This window comes from Neomonachus schauinslandi, chromosome 5 (assembly GCF_002201575.2).
Source record: "Neomonachus schauinslandi chromosome 5, ASM220157v2, whole genome shotgun sequence".
Classification (NCBI taxonomy): domain Eukaryota; kingdom Metazoa; phylum Chordata; class Mammalia; order Carnivora; family Phocidae; genus Neomonachus; species Neomonachus schauinslandi.
This window is the reverse complement of record NC_058407.1, coordinates 125,163,467-125,180,877: the sequence shown is the minus strand read 5'-3', so window position 1 is coordinate 125,180,877 and position 17,411 is coordinate 125,163,467. Positions and strand designations below refer to the sequence as shown.

The window sequence follows — 17,411 nt, the reverse complement described above, 5'->3', positions numbered from 1 at the left end:
TGCATGTGTCTAAATTAGCACACACTAGAAAACAGTGGTTCGAAATTACAAAGTCACTGTGGGTTATGCCAACATCAAGATGACTCCCAGCAACCACGCATGTCAATGACCAAGTTTAGGAGAACCAAAGGGAAGGCTCTGGAGTGTTTTCTCCCACTCTGTGAGGGACTTGCAAGCAGATCCTTCTAAGCTTATCTTGGGCTCAAATATTCTGTCACCCGCTAAAAAGGCAATAATTTCTATTTCTTCTTTCTCCTTTCAGTTAAAATTTATCCGGTTACAATAAAAAGAAGCCAGGGAAATCTTCTGTCTTCTGGGTCTGTGTCTAAGACCTTTGAAGGCACAGCATTAGGCTTCTCGGAAAATACCTATACCAACAAATATTTCCACTGGGCGTATTACCGACATTCTATTTCATGGATTACATTCAAATTTAAAAGAGACTTTTAACTTGGATCTATCTACTGAAGATGAAATCCTATTCTCTGTTACATGCGCAGATGAGGCCTTAGAACAAGGCCAAAAGATTGTCATTGTATTGATCTGAAAATGCTCAATATGCTATGTGAATAGAGGTATCGAGTAAGCAGAATATATTCTGCTGTCTGAATCTATAGCTAAAGGTCAAGCTATTATCCTGGTAACAGTTCCATTAGGAGTAATGATGTGAAAAGAGGCATTGCATTAATGCACTGGGCTTCCTACTATGTTAATGGTGGGTCATTAAGAATCATAGAACAATTTGCATTCATCCTTAGAATGCAATAGGTACTAAAAAGAAATTTCCCTCTTTTTCTATTTTCATATATTAAGGAGAAGCAAGGACTAATTTTAAACAAGTCCGAATAATCCGAGCAAGCGGATTAAAGCCAACAATTAGACTAAATAAAAAAGTTAAAGCATCCCTTGTGCTTAATATAATTTGAGGTCCCAAGGTACAAAGAGTATGTTAAGTCACTAGGGAAATGACAAAGGTTCAATTTGATCTGTACATGAATAATGACTTTTCTCATATGCTTGTGTTCATGTGAACCGTGCCCTTTAATTGTATATAAATAATGAATAAGCTGGTGGTGGCTGAGCAGATCCTTCCCTGGGAAACGCAGCATTTAATGTAATCACCAATGAACAAGCGGGTGTATGGCGTGTCTGAATGTGCCATGCTGAGAACACAGTAGATTGGCCGCGTTCCCCAAACAGCTATCTGTTCACGCGGTGGTTCCTAGAGGACCTTTCCTTTGGATTTTTCTGGCTCCCTATGCTGGGAAAAGCAGAACATGGGGTGGACTTTTAAAGGAAGTCACTGGATCGCACAGACACTTGGAGAAGCAGGAGACCTGCAGAGCTTCAGTTTCTCTGTGGCACCTTCAGATGAGGCTACAGCTGCCAGCAGAGAGAGCCCAAGTTCTGATCTGATGACGCAGTTTTAAGTTATGGTCAAACAGACAAGTGGCCATCAAGGTGGCTGTCAAGCCAAACTGAAGGCGCCAGGTCCTCCCAGCCCCCGCCCATCTCCCAGAGCACGAGAGGGGCCAGGGACGAGTGGAAAGAGCTCTCTCTGTGGTCGGGTCTTGGGGCTGTGCCAAGGAAAGGGAACCCTGGGGCCAGCCTGCAGGGGGAGCGGATGAGGTTTCCCTGCAGGCTGCCCACGTCCCCCCTCCTCACATGTGAGCAACCCGAAGACCACCAGCACCCTCCCACGGCCCCCTCTTCCCTTTACTCTTTTAAAACTGTTATGTGGAACTTCCCATGAGCTAAGCACGTTATAGATCTATTTCATTTAATGGTCGCCGTAACCTGATGGTGCAGGTGTTGTGATCCTGCCTTAGAGACAAAATCAAAGTACAGGCGGGTTAAGTAACCGGTCCCAGACCACACGGCTAATAGGGATTATTTTCCACATAAATTATTTAATTTTTAATTTAAAGTTATATATGAGCACATAGATTTCGTAGAAGAATAATGATTGAATTCTAAATATAAGCAAATCAATAGCTAAGTTAATGTTGTGAACATTGGTCTTACTTTCATCTACACAAAACAGAAGCACGGGGACAAGAAGGGAGAGGACAAGGCAGGTCTGTGAGATCACCTCCCCTCCAGATCAAAGGGATCGGTTGGCCTGAGGCAAGGAAGGGAGAAGGAGAGTGGGCCTTGGGGAGGATGGGTCTACAGGTATTTTCAACTCAGACTGAGGACTTTGGTCCAAATTTTATATGGACCTAATAGAGAATATATTTTCTTTGATGATAATATAGTGCTTCATTTCCCAAATTCCTGGGGACAGCTGAAATCCACAAGTCATAGGCTTGATACCCATTTCATTAATATATTAAAGTCACAAGAAATGGGAAAGTTAAGGTACTAGGAGAGAAAGGGAAAGAGCTAGAAGAAGGGCTGGCGGATGGTGCATGGTGTTCTGATGCTCCAGATCTCGGACAAGTTCTACTGGTGTAGGGATGGGCTCTCGGCTGTGTAGCTTCAAAACTCTGATTGTATCAGACCACCCAGGGGTTCATGCCTGAGACACCTGCTCACAATAACTAGACCTACATGGGACTGATCAATAAGCTACGATGCAATTAATTAATGTGTAAGGGGGGATTATCTTTCTAGTATCTGAAACATCTGATGTCATAACTCAGTACTCTCACTTTTCGGAATCAAGGTGCTAGAATGAAAAACTCAACAGAAGGTTTGAGTTGAAGCAAAGGCACCTGGACGGTGTGGGGCTGGCCAAGCTCAAGGATGCCTCTGGGAAACTGCCCCCCCCGACCCAGCCCCTACTGCCAAAGCAGGCAGGAATGTTTCATACCTGTGCCCTCAGCTCGGCCACAGCAGTGATGGGCACTTGGCCTAAGGGAAGCCAGGCCACGGACTACACAACAGGATGAGCTTCTCAGAATAGCAAGCAATGAGAGGATGAGGCTTGAGCAGTAGTGGGCAAAGCTGAGACCTCACGGCGTGAGTGGATCCGGCACACCTTGCAAGCCAGAATTGTGGGGGGCAGAAACCAAGTGGAGGAAGCCAGCTGGTAAGGAGACGGAACAGATGTGCAGAGAGAAGGGAGTCAGAGAGACTGGCAAGTGTCGCTTGGGAGGAAGGGAGGCAGAGCAGGCAGGTCAAGAGCGTTTCTATTTTGCAGCCTCGCAAAACAGCTTCTTCCTAAAGGAGTGTTAGTGACACTGTGTCTTGAGACCAAAAGAGCCTTCTTGCAGAGAACATTTTATACACACTGGAATAAAGCCTGATTCTTCTTCTTCTTCTTCTTTTTTAAGTAAGCTCCACCATGGAGCCCAATGCAGAGCTTGATCTCACGACCCTGAGATCAAGACCTGAGCTGAAATCAAGAGTTGGAAGCCCAACCAACTACTGCCACCGAGGTGCCTCAAGCAAAGCCTGATTCTTAATCCACCATCGATCATACATGAATGACTACCAAGCCCTACTATCACAATTACAAATTAGGCAACCAAGCAAATTAATAAAAATATATACCTAGACTTATAATAAAGAAAACAGAGAATACCAAAGGCAAAGAGATCTTAAAAGCAACTAGACAGAAAAGACAGGTTATCTACAAAAGAACCACAGACTGAAAACAGCAACAAAATCTCGAAGACAGTGGGATGTTTTCAAATTGCTCTGCAAAAACCACCCTCAGTCTAGAACACAGTACCCCACTGGACTCCTCATCATTCATCAGTGAAGGTGAAATAGAGAAATGATCAGAACAGAGACTGAAATAACACACCACACAGACCCTCAGTCAAAGAATTACTATAGGTCGTAGCTAAGGAAGAAGAGCACTGAGCACAGAGGGGAGGAGGGGAGGAGATACTAGGAACTCCTGCAATGCCAAACTAATGAAAACCGTAGCACTGGCTAAGAGGGGGACAAAAGACCAAGTGTGAACAGGGAAAGTGCGAGCTCAATATAGCACCGAGGGGGAATTACAATTCATGTAAAAAAAGAGGATGGTGTTAAAATGATTGAGTGCTCAGAAAGAAAAACAAATTAAATCCTTCCCTCACATTTTAGGCAAAAGGAAATTCCAAGGGGATGAAAGATCTGAATATAAAAGATAAAACTTTAAAACTTTGTTGGGGGAAAAAAAATCAGGAATACCATTATATATCATCACGGTAGGGAGAATTTCTTAAAACGGGCACCAAAAAAAAAAAAAAAAAAAAGCATAAGGTAGTCTATCTGGTTGTTAAATCTAAACTTTGGTGTGATAAAAGAGGTCATATGCAGAGTATTCACAGGTGAGAAAATAAAACATTTGTTACAGATGCAACTGACAAAAGAATTCATAGATGTCAATAAGACTACAGCAGCCTATTGGAGAGATAGGAAAAGGATGGAAATTCACAGAGGACAATAACCAAATAGTAGTAAATATGAAATGATGGTCAACCTTCTTAATAATCAGGGAATCCACCACTGGGGTGCCGCTTGAGACCAATCAGACGTGCAAAAATTGAAGTTTGTTAACACCAATCACATGTTGGCAAGAATGAGGAAAAATAGGATTTCTTATTCGTTGCTGGTGGATAGGTGAGTGATGTGTCACATGAGAGAGCCATTTGGCAAAATGCTTAATGAAGCTGAAGATGCTCATATCCTCAGTTCCGCTCCCCGGTGCGTCCCCCAGAGAAACTCCTACACGAGCCGCAGGAAACGCAGAAGTGACTGTCGCCATCGATAACCGTGCACAAGAACCACCTAACTGTCCCTTAACAGAAGACTGCAGAAAGAAATCGCTGTGTTTATAGGGTGGTTAGCAGTTGAAGTGAATAAACAAGATTTATAATGTATTGATATGGGTAAATCTTGAAAAAAAAAGGTCGCCAAGTTGCAAAAGTACAGTATGAGGCTGTGCGTGTAGATTCATAAATTCACAAGACAGTAGTAGAGGTGATTTATGGACACACACTTAAGCAGTAATGTGGAAAAACATAAGGGAGAAAGATTCACACCAACTTCAGGTTACTCTGGAGTGGGAGGGAGAAAGAAGGGAGATGGCAGAAGAATATTTTCACTTTTTTTTAAGGAGGGGGAGGAGCAGAGAGAGAGGGAGGGAAGGGAGAGAGAATTTCTTAACTGGCTCCACGCCCAAAGCAGAGCCCAACCCAGGGCTGGATCTCAGGACCCTGAGGTCATGACCCGAGCCAGAATCAAGATTTGGACGCTTAACCGACTGAGCCCCCCCCAGGCGCCCCGAATATTTTGATTTTTAAAAAATAAAAGGGGGGGGGTATGAAGTAAATATAACATCTGTTTTAAACCTCAGTGGTAAGGTGGAGAGAAAATGAATCTTGGAAAACGTCTTCAACGCATTCAAGATGGAGAGGAATTCTATGTCCCCTTCTGGCCTAACAACCACTGCTAATGGGGACAAATGACAAATGCCATTCTTCCGTCAGCCTATGAACCAGTCAGAGAGTTTCTCCCAGAACGATGCTGGGACGTCAATTCTGACTGATCTCAAGTCTGCTGCTTACATCCACTCTCGGGGGTGGGGGGGGGGAGCCCCGACAAGACGCAGTACTTTGCCTGCCAAGAGCAGCAGGGGGAAGGCGTCAGTCCATCACCTGCCCCCCTCCCCCGCTCTCAGCTGAAATAAACGCGACCTTCTCAGGCAAGGCCCCCCTGAACTCCTTAACCAGTGGTTTTCAAAATAACAGCATGTAGTGATCACTAAGACTGCACTTGGCAAGGCCAGAGATGGTGGCTCCCTCACGCACGGTGGCTGGCCCATGTCAGGCAGCAGTTCGTGAAAGAATAAACCTGAGAAACGGTTTTCTCTGGTCTGTGACTTCACTTCAAAGAACTAGAGAATTTCTTCAGTAAATAGCCACAGGTCTTGAGATCACACTAAGCCCTCAAGTTCATTTGGGATTTCATTTAACCAAAAGATTCAGCACAGTTCATCGACTAATGCACCTAAAGATGAAATCTTTAAAGTTAACAAGAAAATACAGTAATGCAAACAATAATGCATTCATTGATGAAATGAGAAGATCCTCCCGAATTATCTATGCAGGAGACTGCAGGGCAGTCAGCTGGTCAAGCGGAGTGAAGGGTTACCATAATGACCACTGAATTCTTTGTCCCCTAGTGCCGATCCCTGTGCAGGGCTGTAATTTTCAGTTGGCTGTTGTAAGGAAAAGGGCCTTAGGTATCCATAAAATTGATTCCCAGTCATATTTATTTAATTCTCTAGGATTACTTCTGAGAATCTGGACTAAAATTACTGAACCATAGACTTTCTGAACTGGCAGAGACTTTAAAAATTAGCCAACCCACACCTCCCCCCCCACCCCAAGAGAAGGCAGTGTTTCAAGACCTTAATGGCAGTGTCAGGAGTGAGTCTACACCCACAATGCTCCTTTCATGATCCCCAAACTGGTGGGACTTTGAGGTCTGGGCAATCTTGTTTAATCACAGCGATCCTCAAAGATCTGAGGCCAGAGCAGTCTGGGGGAAAAGAACAATATCCCTTGTCTTCCTTTTGCTACAATGGCATCTCTGTCTAAAAGAAAGTGCCTTTAGTGGTTTCTCAAATTAAAGTTAATTTTAAATTTACTTCGATTCAAGAGAACCCTCAGCAGAGCTCATCTATAACACAACTTAGTGGGAGATATGATTAACACTTTCCTTTGGCTCGCTGCTACAACACATGTTTGTTTAATGTGTTTGGTATATTTCAAGGGAATCAATTGTATCTGCGAAATATTAAGGTCTGGATAATAACCAGTTTTGATGTCATGGTGTTTTACTATTTACTCCCTTTTTTGGGCAAAGAAAAATGTTTCAAAAATCACAGATTTATAGAAATTCTACTTGGAAGGCATTTTGGAAATAGTATAACTCACTTAAGTATTTTCTAGATCAGACCTGAGAGAACCATCGGTTCAAGAAGTCAGGCAAGTGACAGGTTCTCCCTCTACCCAAGCTCTGCTGCACGGGGCACTGCGGTGTTTGTTTGCTCTGCATATAAATGATGAGGACAATGTACTGTGTTTTTCTCTCAATTTTTAAAGCTAGGGTTTCTGGGGCGCCAGCGTGGCTCAGTCAGGCATCTGACTTCAGCTCAGGTCATGATCCCAGGATCCTGGGATATTGAGTCCCGCATCAGGCTCCCTGCTCGGTGGGGAGTCTGCTTCTCCTGCTCTGTCTGCCTCTCCCCCAGCTCATGCTCTCTCGCTTGCTCTCTCTCAAATAAATAATAAAATCTTAAAAAAATAAAGCTAAGGTTTCATGCAATATGAACTTTCGAAGTCATTCCATGAGGTGCTGAGTTCACACCCTGGCCAGTAAATTCGGAAGCTGTACCCACAGTACCAGAGTAAGTGAGGGAATATTCTGGAAGTTCAGGTACCATCCTGTTCCTCACCACCACCTATACTCAGAGATGGCTAAGGCTGGAAGAACAAGAGCGATGAGCTAGGAGGGCAGTGGTAGTGACAGGGCCTCCCCTACGAGGCTCAGGTCTTTGGATCAGTACGCTTGCCACCATCCCTGCCGCTCCCGGCCTGTGGACGTTGTGTGGTGGTGTGACATCAGGGTGATGACCCCAGGTGTCAGGACAGGCTGATGCCTCAGAGGCTTTTGTTTCCTGTTCTTTCTTAATGGTGACGACCCCCTCTAATTGAGATCGGCTACAGGGGAGTTTTGAGGCTGACAATATAAAAGTGCTCTTCTCTTTGGTACTGTCTTTGAGGCACCATGTCGCCATGATGATGAGTGCTAAAAAGACACATGGGTGGATAAGCACACTGAGGTTTCAAGAAGCTCTGAGATGGCAAAAACAGGAACCGGCATCTTGAGCCTGCTGATGGGTTCCATTGTGGGGTTTGTTTAAATCACAGTCCCACAATACCATTATTATACGTAACACTGGAAGAGGATTGCTCTCCGGTATGAATGAAAGTACGACATGCTTCCACACTGCAGGCTGAGGAGGCTGATCTGTGACACTCGACAAGTCAGAGCTTTCTGGGCCTCCACTGGACAAAGCGGGTTTGATATTCGGGATCCCCGTGATGCTTCTGACTGACGAGATTTCTCCCAGCCTCGACTGTTGTGCACCATCTGACTTGTCTGTTGGTGTTGTTTCTTCCCATCTTCAGTCTTATATTCTGCCTTCTGGAATTTCAGCTGCCCTCCTCCGAGGTGTCATGGAGAAGTGGTATAGTTATCCCATTATTTGTGCTCCATGTGCATCCAATGTAGCAGAGCTGTGTTGGCATTTTTAAGAAACCACCTTTTTCCATGAAGATACGTTGACTGCCTCGTTCTTTCCATTCCTCTTTCCTTCCTTCCTGTATTTATTTATCACTGATTATGTGTGTGGCACCGTGTCACACGCCGAGGACCATGCAAAGCAAATTTAGAAGGTGGTCTCCGCCCCACAGGGGCTTGCAGTCTTGTTGAGAAGGCAAGATGTCCAACCGTAAATCCTGATTTGTCCAGGACGGTTCAAAATGCCTGTTTTCCTGGGGAAATGATCAAGAGCACCATCTTCACTCTCCAAAGTGTCATAGTTTGGGAAATAAATGATACTGTCATCTTCCACAGAAACCATGAGTAGCAAAGCAAAGGGTTATTTATCGGTAAACTACACAAAGGTAGTGTGTGCTATAGGAATGCAGAGAAAGGAGAAATCAGGGCAGGCTGGGACACTGGGGCAAGTCTCACAGTAGAGGTCACGAGATGTGGCCAGACCACTAAGAGTTGGATTTGTCTAGAGAGAAGAGAGAAGAGTGTTGCAGCTCCGGAACACAGCGTAACTCAAGAGTCCATGATGAGAATGTGACGCCTGAGGAAGTGTCAATGCTGGGCTGGCTCACCTGGTAGGAAGGAGCGCTGGGACACGTAGTTGCGAGGAGAGAGAAATCCAGTAACGGCGAGTCTGGAAGAGGCCAGAGTTTGGACTTGATTTAACGGGCAAAGACGGGTCAGGTGGGGAAATGGCAGGACATTTTGGTTTACAAGTAAGTGTTACTTGGCCACATGCTAAAACAGCAGAAACTCGAGGGGGAAACAAACGCAGGGCAGGGAGGATATTCACAGAGATTTTTCCAGACCATCAAGGACAAGGTGATGCACGGCTGGATTAGGATGCTGTCAGAGAAGCTAGAGACCAGTGACGAGGGAGCGAGGACAAAAAGAACTCACAGGGCTGGGTGAGTAGGCAGGACTAGGGGCAAAGGCAAAAAGGCACCGAGGGGGATTCTGAGCGTTCAAACATAAAAAGCAGAATGTTGATGCCTCTGCCAGCAACGTGGTTGTGAGGGGGTGTTATGTCAGAAGCCCCATGCCACTGTTCGGGGGTGTGCTGTGCAGGTAAGAAGGACACACCTGACTCTTTCAAGAGAGGCCAGGCCCCAAGCCCTGCGAGTAAGCTGGAATGTTCTGCATGTCTTCGTCCTCACTCTCAACTATCTCACCTGCTCCTGGCTTCTGTGCACATTTCTAATTAGGACTGGCCCCCACCCAGCTGCACATGGCTAAACTGATGGTCTGGGTGGTGATGAAGAGGAGTGGGAAGGATGTACTTAAAATAACGAATACTGGATTTGTTCTGTGATCAAAGGCACATGGTTGATGAGGAGAGGTGAAGGTTCTGAGAAATCCCAGGAGCTGGCCATGGAGAGGCTTCAAAATCTCACCAAGAGCCGGATGCAAGAAAGAAGAACCTGGAAACACAGTCAGTGTAACAGGAGACTCGAGTGTCGGGAGCAGCCCGTGGGAAGACTGGACTAGTCCAAGAGGCAGCCTCTCTCTCTTCTAAGGGTGCTTTTAACAGGATAGGCACAGCCATGCTTGCTTTTAGACAAAGATGTCTTAAAGGCGGCCAAAATCGATGACAGCTTTCAGTTCAATTTTAAATGGAAGTCTATGGATTTTCAAGGGGTTTTCTTAATGGAAGCTGACACACACCCTTAGTTTTTTTGTGTGGTACTACAGGGACCAGAAGTACTCCACGATCATTTGCATACGCACCTTTAGGGCAGAAATTCAAGCGAGTCTCAATTCCTGCGTCTCTCAGATTTTTGAGGTATAGGTTGTATGAGATACTCAATAACTGTTTATGGAACGGAATTGAAACTCGTGTCAGATTACTGGCACCCACGACAGGTCCAGGAGGAAAGCTACAAGGAATGTAATTTGACCAACTGTGGGCTTCTCGTACAAGTCCTCTCCCCTACAGTGGGAAAGAAAACAGAGATGTGGCATTATTGCCTTATGATGCTGGTGAGCATCGTGGATCAGCCATGCTATTGAGGGATCCACACAAAAAGGTGATGGGCCACGCCGAAAACACCGCTATTTCCGGGGCCACGGCTGGCCCATTCGGTGCTGCCATGCAAACCAGGAAGGCGCCCCTTCCTCGGGACATTTCACTTGCGCCTGCCAGAAAACTGTCATAATAAAGAGACAAATCAGCAATGTCAACAACGGGAAGGGTGCCCGTAACATTGTGCAATGCACAGTCACGCTGGAGTGGCCCTGTTTGGGCTACAGAAACTTCTCTCTTTTGACAGGAGGCTGGTTTTGTCAACCCAGGCAGCGGTGTTAAAATGCAGGTTTTTAAGAATCCAGTGACTGGGAGTTAGAGTTGAATCCTCGCAGGTTAGCCCACAACTGGTTCCTGTCCATTCTGTGAGAGGCTGAATAGAAGCCACGAGAAGCCGCAACCTTCTTAGCAAATCTCTCCCCATTTCCACTTGCTCCGCATGTAGCAAGTCGATGGATCTGGAATTTTGAGGAAGGAGAGATTCCTATTTTGAGTTTATGGAAGACTGGTGACAAAGCAAGGACAGACTTCTGACTTGCCGTGGCCCCAGCGCCCCAAATTCTGATTCATCAGGCCTGGGGTGAGGCCTTCAGAAGCTCAAGAAGAAACTTCAAGAAGCGCAGCTCTGGCTGAAAACTCCTGGGGTGTGTTTCCCTGGCATCTACATTCATGGAGTTAAACACTTTAAGGAAAACAGGTCGGTGAGGACTCAAGGCCCATCAACTCAGAACAGACTTCAAACAGTTCTGGGGGCAGAAGGCTTCCATCCAATGTTTTACTTAATTTTGGCCTGATTAAACTTATCCTGTAGTTAACCCTTTCCATCCCCTTTGCATTTGATACACTTCTCATCCTTCACGGTCTAGTTCAGAGTCACCTATTCGGCGAGGCCTTCTCTTCCAGGGCTGTCCCTCCTCTGTGCTTTCTCCCTCCGTTCAGTAGTGGGTGCTGTGACATTTATTTTGTTCTGTCCTGGAGCACGGTTCTGTGCTATGGCTCACCGTTCATGTGTCTGAAGCTCCACCGCCCTGCACGTTTCTTAGGGTCCGAGGCCATCCCTTACTCCTGTCTAAGTCACTGGTTCCTGGCGCCTGGCGGGTGGGCACCCAAGCTGGTGCTGTTAACGGAAATGTCATGCCTGCTGATGATTTCTGCGTTTGTGAGGTCAATGATACTGCGGAGGTTCTGGTGTCCTCGTGACTTATGCGGTGCTGGAGAAGCAGCAAGGACCACGGTGTCACACACGGTAAAGAAGTTGGCTATACAAGTGCACCAAACCTGTGATCGAGGAGACAGGCCACGAGCTGACCAAGAACGGAGACCACGCTTTCTTCAAGCCCTTAACGAGAAGGCCATCTGGAAAACTATACAGCTTTGTTTAGTGATCCAGATGTGAGAGTCGTGCTGAAGTCTGGAAAGGCCTTTCTGCCAGCTTGGTATATGAGGCCGTTATTCAGGGAAGTCCTGTGGAGGCACTGCCGGCATATCTGAAACCGGGACCCTTGAGTCACACAACAGATACGAATAGTTTCCAGCCCCGGAGGTTCAAAGGATGAGAGCCTTTGACACATGCTATCTTCCTCTCATTTGTTCCAAGAGAGAAGTAGGGCAACCTTCAGGAAAAGGAACAGAGGAAGGAGGCAGAGTTTCACAGAAGGGCTGTCGTATGTTAGAATCAGCCATCAGCATCAGAAGCTCCATGGCGTGGCTTCCCAAGGGTGGTATGAGACACCTACAACAGTCAGTCACCTGCTGTTGCTTGTCCAAAGTCAGATTTCTGGGACTACCCTACATCTATTGAATCAGTCCCTGAGGATGGGACCCAGAAATCTGAATTTTGAACCAATACCTCAGGTAATCCTGATGCATACTAAAATATGAGACTCGCTATGGAAGGGGTTGAACATACAGGGCTCTACACATCGAATGGCCAAGATTCAATATCGCCCATCTGTCACTGGGCCTCCATAAAAAGTGGGAAAATACATACAACAACACAACCACAACCACAACAACAACTACGTAAGAGTTCCCGAGCTGAGAGACAGCTATGTATATGATATAATTATAGAGTTGTTACACATTATTTTGCTGTTATAAATTATGCAGTTTATCCTGTTTTAAGCTGATCTGTTATGTAAAAATATGAACAGATAAATTAACAAATGATTATGCATCTTCCAAAAGGATTCTTGAATTAAAGCATTCATCAATTGGTTTCAATTGCCAAACAGTTCCGCTAGAATTTAATTTACAGACAACTTTGAAAAATTACTTACATGCAGTGTGACTTCCAAGCTCCATGTATTGGAAGAGTCTCAGAAGTGTCTATTTTCCTTAGGGAGGGGATCACACTTCTATTCTCCCTAGCAACGATGGGACCGATTCTCACTAGCTTCAAGGGAGGACCTGCCCTTGAAGTTGCTGAGTAAACTGAGCTATAGTTAACCCTTTACCCAGAAATTCACTTTGAATATGCTTTGCATACACAGTAACCGACTGGCCATTTTAAATAACTAGTATAGCCACCTTCCTAGTGGAATTTATAAAGAATCCAAAAATGCTAAATTTTCAGACAGAAATTTAAAATTGGGACACCTTCCTTCTTTCCCTTCAGATATTCCTCAGAGAAGGAAAGAACTGTGCTAGACAGTGACTTTGGAGCCAGACAGGCCTAGGGCCAAATCCTGGCTCTACCACCTACTACAGGTTTATCCTTAAGTTACTCAATTTCTCAGAGCTTCAGTTTCCTCTCCTGTAAGTGAAGATAAAATCACCGACACAGTGAGGGTGTTCAAACCCAAGCTGATGGCCCATCCTTGATCCTTATCTCAGGATACACAAAAGTATCAAGAAATAAATAACAAATCGGAGGTAAATCCCACCCCAACCATATTAATTTACGTCTCTGTGGGGTCAAATCGAAAGCAGAATGATGTGCAAAAAAAATGGAAAATCGAAGTATTTTGAAAGGACTCCTACAGACCCTACAAGTCTCCAGAGTTGCTGGGATAACATATGAGGTTTTGGTGGTCAGCTCGGCAGAGTCTCTGAAAGGGGGATGCTGACTCTGGTCAGGCTTTCTAGTCTTGCTAGGGGCATAGTTAAGTTTTTGAGAACCACCAGCCAAGGAGAGTTCCCTCACAGGCAGGCTGTGACCCCCACGGCTACCATCAGCACTGACTGCCCGCCGGGGAGCCGCAGTTTGGGTTTACGTGTGTTCGTGTTTGCATGGAGTAAACTGAGAGCAGTCAGTCGGGTCTTTCATTTGACAGGCGTACAGAATTTCTATTGAATGCAAGAAGATTTGAGAATCTAGTATAGTTTGATAGTAATAAAACTTTCCCAACTAATCACCATGAAGCTGAATTAAAAACCAGAACCCAGGTCCTAAAAATTGCTTTATAGCAACTCCATTTTCTGAGAAGCGTCGGAGATCTGAGGATTACATCAATATTTAGATAACTCTCACTGAGGTAGACTGTACGGTCTCCTGGCCTATGATATCAAGAATTAGCTGGTCTTCAGCAGGTATAGCATGATGCGAGGAGAGCATACCTGGGTACTGACCTCCACTCTATGTTCTGGCCATGAAATCAATTCTGAATTCAATCCAAGATACTAAACTATCCTCAGCCCTAAAATCTACGGCTCTGCTTAATAAGATCGTAAGTTGCTTCTTTCCAGAATTAAAGTGCTCAGGTGACTGCTTCTAATTAAAGATCCTTTCATCATCGATACTTTGTGTCATATTTATAAATGAATTTTTAATGAATTATTACCAATAAGTGTTAACCACCAGAAAACAGATGAAAATACGTGAAAAGTGTGATCTCTACAAAGAGACTTATATTTTAGTTTCAAGATACTCTCATGGGGAATATTAATTATCACTACAAAGAGCCTTGTTAATAATCGCACAATAAACTCTTCTTCAGTCCATGTCTGTTCTTGTTTATAAGCATTTTACAGACTTTCGTTCATCTTCCCCCCCCACTCCTGTTTTAACCAACCTAATCACTTCATTTGAAACAAAATTCAGCCCCTGCTGTTACTTTTAGTTTTAATATTTTATAAAATTGACCAGTCTTTGTAAATTCCTAGGTTGTAGGACTCTTGAAATTAATACGGGATTTGGTGTATTACCACTGAAAGGATAGAGGAAGAAAGTATTTAATATTTGTAAAATCTTGTCAAAGTACGTGGCAGACACCAGCAATGACATGAGTGGTTCTGCCTCCATTATGTACAAGAAGCCATTTTATCACTTTCCCAGATGACTTGATTCAAAAGACTTGGGTTAGGGAAGTAAACTTCCCTTTTTATCTCTACCAATAAACAGCATGAAAAACTGGGAGAGTTCTATTATAAGACCTTCAATTACTAGCTACTTTCAAAGACTACTTTATATTGTAATGTGTGGGTTAATGAACTTTTAGCTGGTGGAAGTATGGTTATGTATGTAAAGGAAAAAGGTTTTAGGGAATTAAGAGAGTTGTACCCAAATTTATACTGAATTTTGGCTTCCTTTTTTTTTTTGCTTTCATTGGCATTTTATTAACTGGTAGAAATTCACAACATTATTCACAATTATTTCAAATTGGTTGGGAAAAGACATAAGGATGGGTATTTAGTATAAGAGCCATTTGTCAGTAAATGAGGGCCAAGGTCAAAGATAAAAAATAAAAACCCAAGGGGCACCTGGGTGGCTTGGTCATTAAGCGTCTGCCTTCGGCTAGGGTCATGATACCAGGGTCCTGGGATCCCACATCGGGCTCCCTGCTTGGCGGGAAGCCTGCTTCTCCCTCTCCCACTCCCCCTGCTTGTGTTCCCTCTCTCGCTGTGTCTGTCAAATAAATAAATAAAATCTTTAAAAAAAATAAAAATAAAAACCCATGTCTGTTCACTCACCCAACATGTATTGATGGGAAACCCTACTATATGTAAAGCTCTTAGTGAAGCACAAAAGGTAATAAAAAATATTTAAGACAGAGCTTGTCCTCAGGGTGCTTATGAGAAATTATCAGAATAAACCAGGTAAAAATGTTGGCTGACCATTACAAACAGAATGTCCTTGTAAGAAAGACAAATCTGATACCACAGTCAAACTCTGAATAAAGATTTCAGGGGGAAAAAATACAGGAATGTAGATAGTAACTTCTGAAGAGTGTGATTATGGAGGCCTTTTAGCTTTCTATACATTTCTATGGTTTGGAATTTTTACAAGCATGTGCTAGTTTTGTAACTAGGGGAAAAATCTAGATCAAAATATACATGTTTATGAGTAAATACTGCAAGGAAACAAGTGAATATATGGTATTTGTTGACTTAAGTTGGTGGCTTATGGTTGGATTTCCCTCCGTTTTAAAGTGTTTTTGTTGTTTTAACAGAATTTTAATGCCAGATTTAATTCAACAATAAAAGAAGTATATGGAAAATTTAATTTCTTTGATTTGAATAATCTGCTTTATTGTGTATTAGGAGCAGAAGACTTGTTACCATTTTTACTTCTAACTAAAGAGGAGGGCCGTGAAGGAAATGAAGGCATATTCTCTATTTCTCCGTGTAATATACTTTTTCAAACTATCGTATGATGACCAGTCTCAACTGAAAATGGTAGAATAAATCCCCATCACTCTACTTGTAATAACATATTTCATTACCATCTATTATTAAAGTAACTCCTTTACTGTCATTAAAATGGAACATGGGTTCCCTAATTTCCAAATACTTTCATACTGTTAATACACTGTCCTGAAAAAAGAAAATTAAAACAATTCCTGGCAACATTTCAATGTGTTTAAAAGCTTCAGCATGAAAAGCGTCATCAACCTTGACCTTTGTGTTTCTAGAAGGCTCCAGCCACATTAAATTGAAATGGGACCCTTCCTGACTTTAGCTGGTCTCAGTTACATCACTGACCATTTTTCAAATTCAGTAATCTAGTTTTTAGTGTCACTTCAGGGTGAGTCATTCTTTTCAGAAATGACACATATTGTGGTATCTCTGTAGCTTTTCCTATTTAATACAACTCAACTGTCCCTTTAAGTGAAAAAATTCTGTTGGAGAATGAGAAATGTTCTGTTAGTGAAGGCTTATGTCCTTTTGGCCACGAACAAAGGCTGTTTGGTACTTGCTAACTCCATTTAAAAGTCACATTATTTTGTAAAGTTAATTGTGGGTTTCCAAGTATCCTTTAAGCGCTATTAAATTCATTTACTCATTTTGCAAGATAACGGGGAGCAGGAGTGGGGAGGGAAGGCTCTCCGCGTCCAGTCCCAGGCCGCAACCCAAGCAAGGCAGGGACTGAGGCAGTGAAGAACGTCCTTATCAGCAATTCGAGTGTAAATTAAGGCCTGATCTCAAATTCCATTTTCATGGTAGTTGTGTTTATATTTGAGAATTCATTTACGTTCTTTTTTGAAAATAACATATAAGGACTTCTATTACCTGAAATTATGTTTATCAGAGTTCTACATAAGGACATTTTAAAGTGAAGAAATAGGTTAAGGATGTGGAACTGGATATAAATGAACAGCTACTCATACGTGCACCTGCACGGCTATTGTAATGCAGTGGAGCTCGGGTATGTGTTCACAGTGCTGAGTGGGAGAGACTCACGGTTTTCTCTGCACGTAACTCGCGTGACTCCGCACACAGAAACAGAGGGAGCAGAACGGGCCAGGAATGGGTGGAGATGCATGGGGTTTGGCTTCACAGTGGGCTCACTGACATTTAAAATGTCTTTAGAAGCCATGACCTATGTAAAGCAGCTTCCAAACTTTGGAGAGAACTGTTTTCCTTTATTTTCCAAAAAGCATCATAGCTTTATTCTTATTGACAACTAAAAATTTAAGTCAAGATCATATTTTGCTGAAGTTCTTAGTTAGAAATTACTAAGAGGAAAGATACTTTTTTTCTTAAGAGACAATTCAGGAAAAACTTTTTGGCTCTGCAGCAGAACAAACTGGCTCTGAAATCATGATTTTAACAAGCCAACGTCACCTTGAAATACCAAATTCTAGTGATATTTGGGGTGCTGAGTTACAGAGCTCATGCCCCAAAGCCACACCAGTGGGTAAACTGCCAAGGGCAAATTCAA

At 43.6% G+C, this 17,411-nt stretch overlaps 1 protein-coding gene across 1 annotated transcript in view; it reads right to left on the bottom strand.

Moving 5' to 3' along the window:
- The window catches only part of BEND7 (BEN domain containing 7), a 74,784-nt gene that overhangs the window by 13,131 nt on the left and 44,242 nt on the right, over positions 1-17,411 (bottom strand). The gene's annotated exons all lie outside the window — the stretch shown is intronic.